This window comes from Nannobrachium achirus (genome assembly GCF_963921795.1).
Source record: "Nannobrachium achirus genome assembly, chromosome: 9".
In the NCBI taxonomy this organism is placed as follows: Eukaryota; Metazoa; Chordata; class Actinopteri; order Myctophiformes; family Myctophidae; genus Nannobrachium; species Nannobrachium achirus.
In genome coordinates, this window is record NC_137818.1 from 2,716,444 (window position 1) to 2,722,443 (window position 6,000).

Genomic DNA, 6,000 nt, shown 5'->3' on the forward strand with positions numbered 1-6,000 from the left:
TAATTTAAATGTTCTGGAGTATGTCCCAATTAAGCAACTAACAACACTTTTGGAAACAAGCCTAATGAAATAAATCAAATACAAAATAAAAATCGAGCAAAATTATACAAAAATATAAAACATTTAAATGGTTTAAATGGTTCATACAAAAAAAAATACATACACTATCACAAATACACTGACTTAGATAATAATTAAAATATGTTGGATTTAAGTACCAGATAAAAATCTAGTAAACACTTTATAAACAAGCCTAAAATAAATAATATTGAATTCCAAAACCTTCTATTTTTTTTTAAGTCTTTGAATATATGTTATTTTTACAGCAAACATTTAATTGTCACTCAAATTCTGCTTCTGGGTGGGAACTAAACACTTTGAGAAGGGGGTCCTGCCTGCTTATAAAGAGCAGACATGGCAGCCCCTCCAGCAGCAGTGCGGCCTACGTGCAGCACCGTCCATCCATCCATCCCTCCATGATGATAAACTCCTCTAACGGCCCTTCTTCTCTAGAAAAACCTCCATAAAAGTCTTACCAGGACCGCTGCGTGTCCGCTGCTGGAGCCGGGGGGAGGGGGCCGGGTAGCGGGTAGAGGGTGGAGGGTAGAGGAGGGTCTGGAGAGGAGGATTCAGGGGAGAAGGAAGAGGGTTAGGAGGAACTCTGCTGCTCTGGTCCACCTCCACTATGGCTGCTGTGATGGATGGAGGAGCTAACAGGCTAACGGCTAACACACAACACACTGTGGAGGTGGGACGTCCCACAACGATGCGAGTCCGTTGAACCGCTCTTTTTGAAATGAACGATGGGGATCCGGTTCACAGTAGATCAACGTTTTCAGAAAAATTTTACATAGTAGATTTAATCTCCTGTGTTCTTGTGAATTTGTAATCTCCTGTGTTATTGTGAATTTGTAATCTCCTGTGTTATTGTGAATTTGTAATCTCCTGTGTTCTTGTGAATTTGTAATCTCCTGTGTTCTTGTGAATTTGTAATCTCCTGTGTTCTTGTGAATTTTGTGCATGTTTGATACTTTTATCAGGCTTGCTTTACTTACTAGCATGGGTACAATTTCAGCCTTAAAATGCCAAATGTAGGTGTGCAGATTTGATGACTGAACTGAAGCAAAAGTAAGACATCTTTAATAATGACTTCTCATCTTTAAGTCATTACTTAAAGGGGGCGTGACACGGCCAAAACAGCTAATTATGGCTATCAAATTAGCCAATTTCTTTAATGATGTCATGTACCCCCATGTTAAATTACCCAATCAAATTAATTTATTGTAGTTACTGTACTGAAAGTAGTACTTTCTGTACAGTAACGGCAATACATTAATTTGATTGGGCTAATATGGGGGAGGGGCGGAGACTCGCGGAGTCGAGTATCCATATCATTATCTTTTGAAACTGCCCCAAAAAAAGCTGTCCGAGGCGTGTTTCCGACTTTCTAAACCAACTTTAAAACTATCAGTTCTAGGGGTAAAAATTATACACCATTCACCATTAGACCGGTAAAAAATTACATGTCTTCTCCAAAAAAGGTGTCAGAGATTCGTTACGAGGGTCAACACGCTTCTCCCCGTCTAAGGGACGGTTTTGTCGGCCATACCCTGCTGTGTCTTCCGCTAAACCTGACTGGAGGACCTGGCCGGGACGCGAGTTTCTAAATTCTAGGCGCACTGGGGGAAAACCGCGCCCGCACTCATTTTTTAAGCTTGTGATTGGCTGAACTGGAGGTAGGGAGGCGAGTTTCTAAACTCTAGGCGCACTGGGGGAAACACCGGAGCAAGCTTAGAACGAGCGTCCAGCTATCTCCTCCTCCTCGGCAGCTTTGAGCCCTTTTAGCAGACATATGTCCTGCTGTTTCAGAGGACTGAGGTCCGTGGCTCATACACTCTGTGTGTGTAGCCTGTGTGTGTGTGTACACACACAATAGCTCTCGCAAATAGCCGTGCGGTGCAGCGCTAGCCACGCTACACGCTAACAACAAGGTTGTGCGCGGCACCGCACGACGGACGAAGTATGCATTGCGCGGCACCGCACGACGGACGAAGTATACATTCACTACTAACTGATACGGCCCCGCCTCCTTCTCAGACTGTTTGAAGAAACACCACGTGACCTACTGTATCATAATGTTAATTTTCGGCCGGTGTCGCCACTCCTTTAAGTGAATATCTGTTGCATGCACTGCCCCCACATTTTTGGGAGTTTGATACAAAATCCAGGAGAAATCCAGGAGATTTGCCAATCCAGGAGATTCCCAGGACAGATGGGGGTCAAAATCCAGGAGACTCCTGGGAAATCCAGGAGCATTGACAGGCCTGCAAGGACCCCTTAGTGGAGAGAGAGATGAAGCAGGGACCCCCACAACCTGTTCATAGATTCCATATAGTTTCATTGTTTGACAGCACAATCGTCGGCAGGGTTGTGCAGGTTACTTTTAAAAAGGAATCCCCTACAGTTACAAGTTACTTGCAAAGAAAATGTACTCAGTAACGTAATCTGATTATCACAATTTAAAAAGTAACTAGGCCTACTAGTTACTTTCAGTTACTTTTGGATTACTTTTTAGCAAAACTCTCTTTAATGAAATAAAACAAGCTTTACCATTGATAACTAGACAAGAATATACTGAGTCTATGAAATTAGGAAAAGGACAACAGAAATAAACTTAAGCAAGTGGCAGTACAAAACGCTGATTAGACTTGATTATTTTCTTGTTTGGCGTAATGTGTGTGCCTGGGTAGCTCAGTCGGTAGAGCTCTCGCCTTTGTACCGCAAGGTCATGGGTTCGATTCCGGGCACCGCCAACTCAGCGTATGAGTAGCACGGCTTGGCAAGACGTGCGGCAAGTACTGGGAGCTGATGGTAGGTGTGGCGCTCCACCTCAGCAGTCCATCTCCCAGGGGTCTAGCGCATTGTAACGGGGACAGACTCCCGCGTGTTACCGGCTGATACCGACAATAAGCCACTCCCGACCTACTTGCTTGCTTGGCGTAATAACTTATTTGTAAAATTGATGAGGGCAAGGGGAGAATGTAATCCAGCATGATGTAACCCCCATCATTCAGATCCGTTACTGTAATCCAGATTACACATTTTAAAATGTAACCTGAGACTTTACAAGTTACCTGTTTTTTTGTAATCTGATTACGTAATCCCATTACATGTAATCTGTTACTTAACAAACCTGATCATCAGTGTATTTTAGATTCATGTTAATGTGTGTTTTCAGATATTTAACCACTTGAACCGTCAATACTTAATAAACTTGACCTTTCACTCTGTACTTAGTCTGCTCTTTTCCCCCTCCAAAAGCTCTTTGCCAAAAATAGCAGATCTACAAGCTCACAACGCCTCGCAGTTTGGCTAAAGTTCTCAGAATATGGACGTGAAGTGGTTAAAAAAGGGTGGAAAAATAAGTTTCTATCACACAAAGATTTGGAGGACCCCCTGTAGTAACTTTGAGGACCCCCTAGGGGTCCCGGGCCCCCTGTTGAAGACCCCTGCAGTAGGGAGCCGTTCCTTTCTAATGAACAATGGTGGGCGAAAAATACTCAATTTCTTTACGTAAGTAAAAATATCAATACTGCAATCAATGTGGAAATACTCTGCCACAAGTAGACGTTTGGAATGTACTTGAGTAAAAGTACAAAAGTATTCATTGGTATCAAAATGTACTTAAGTAACGATAGTAGAAAGTACTATATGCAGAATGTCCTGTTTCACAAGTTTTCCAATGAATAAAATGTAGGAAAAAAAACATTTGAAAGTAGCAGATCTACAATCTTGCAATGTAGATCGGTTATTTTCAAATGGCCGAAATGTATATAGGCTATCCACAAGTTTCCAACATCCCATCGTGCATTGCGCAGAAATTGGACGGAGCTTCCGGCGTCGCAGCCGAGTGTGATCTACAAGCTCACAACGGCTGCATCTGCGACGCGACGTGAGCTTGTATGTCTGCTGTTAACCTGAGTGTGGTGCAGTGTGGTGCAAAACATTCTCCAGTAAATTCCCGCGGAAAGAGGTGGATACGGTTTAAGTGATTTGTAATTATAATCAAAATCTACAAAATGACAAGTAACTAAAATGAGTCTTTTGAACGGCTCTTTGAAAGACACGGATCCCAGAGATCCGGCTCACTTCAAAGAGCCATAAATCCCATATGCCACACACACACACACACACACACACACACACACACACACACACACACACACACACACACACACGCACGCACACACACACACACACACACACAATAATACACACTGACACTCTTTCAACTCCGACCCCGTGACGTATTAACCCCGCCCACTGGTTCCCAAACAATGGTTCGGGACCCATTTGTGGGTCCCATATTTTTCTTTTCTTTTTCCCTACGTTTAGTTTTTTTTATCAGTCATCAAACTCATCAAGATATTTTCGTGATATGAATTAAAAACAAAATTCTATTATTCTTTTCCAGTAATTCCATAAATTAGAACAAAAATATGTTTGAGAATTAGCCAATCTACAAGCTCACAATGCGGCGCGAAGCGACACTTTGTCTGCTTGGGGTAATAATAATAATAATAATAAGGGTAATAATAATAATATTAAAGGTGATACACCATGAAAATTCACTTTCCCTATTTTAAAACCTTTTTTTGGGGTCCCACTAGCACCTTCTATCCTCACAAAGTCCCATTTCAGACCGCTCTGGTTTTGGGAAGGTGGAGGTTAAAAGTATCCCACGGGTTCTCAAAACAGGCCTTCCAGATTTGCTGCCGTTTGTGACGTCATAAACGGCCGTTTTTGAAGATTTTTTTTTTCAAAAAAGATTTTTTTTTTTTTGCAATAACGAAAATGTCTAATCTCTATACGTTTTTCATTGATTGACTGTTTGATTATTTTATTAGACAAAAATGGAGAACAGTACAAGTATAGTCAATACAATATAAATGTTGTACAGTACAAGTACAGTTAAACACCCTGCCTAAAAGGAACATCCCAAATAAGACCTTTTTTGAAAGCCCTCAGCATTTCATTCATGGACATAATAAATAGCAAGCAAAGAAAACGTTCAATAATATCACAGTTATAAAAACACTATACGTTTTGGAACCACTGCACACTGAGGATAGGTGGGTACCTCCATGTAAAATTGGCTATTTTGTTCAAAATGGTCTTTAAAGGAGTATAGCAGTGATTCTGATTTAAAAAAAAGAAAGAAAAAAAAAAAAACTTCTGGGAACTCAGATTAGTGATTCCCAAACTGTTTAGCCTGTGACCCAAAAAGAGAAATTCGTCCAAAACTAGTGCAAAAAATAGCAGATCTACAAGCTCGCAACGCATTGCAGAGCTTGTATATCTGAGATTTTTGGCTTATGTTCCCCGTCACCCAAAGATTTGGCAGTCAGACCCCTTGTAGTTGGCCTACTCACAGGGGGCCCTAACTAACAAGTAGTTGGTTGCATGTTGCATTGAATGATTTAATATTTTATTCAACAGAAATGTAAAACGAGTGCAGTCAAATACTTGGTCTATGTGTTCAATTCATCAATCATTGATTTGATACATTGCATTGGTGTGGACTGGCCTTAAAGGAGTAGTTCACCCCCAAAATAAAAATGTTTCTATTGATTACTCACGCCATGGAGACTTGAGTTCAATAATATATTTTTGTATTCATCGCATTCCTAAGACATTTACCCCCATTGATTCCGGATGGGGACCCAAATGCAGTTGGGTCCCCATCCGGAATCAATGGGGGTACATTTATTGTTATACATATTTTTGTCTTAGGAAAGTGACAAAAAACTAAAAATATTATTGAACTCAAGTCTCCAATAAAATGATTTTGTTTTTGTCGCATTCCTAAGCCAATATTTTGAGGAGACTCTTTGTAGGCCCATTGATTCCAGATGGAGACCCAGTCGCATTTGGGTCTCCATCTGGAATCAATGGAGGAACATTTATTATAATCAAAGTATTGTCTTAGGAAGGTCACAC

At 41.0% G+C, this 6,000-nt stretch overlaps 1 protein-coding gene across 3 annotated transcripts in view; it reads right to left on the bottom strand.

Moving 5' to 3' along the window:
• pcbp2 (poly(rC) binding protein 2) overlaps positions 1-690 on the bottom strand; it is a gene marked incomplete at its 3' end in the record, with an annotated part of 38,088 nt that extends 37,398 nt beyond the window's left edge. For all 3 annotated transcript variants that reach the window (XM_080734283.1, XM_080734282.1, XM_080734284.1), the window contains exon 1: positions 537-690. The remainder of the gene's footprint in view (positions 1-536) is intronic.
• Positions 691-6,000: the final 5,310 nt, after the last annotated feature.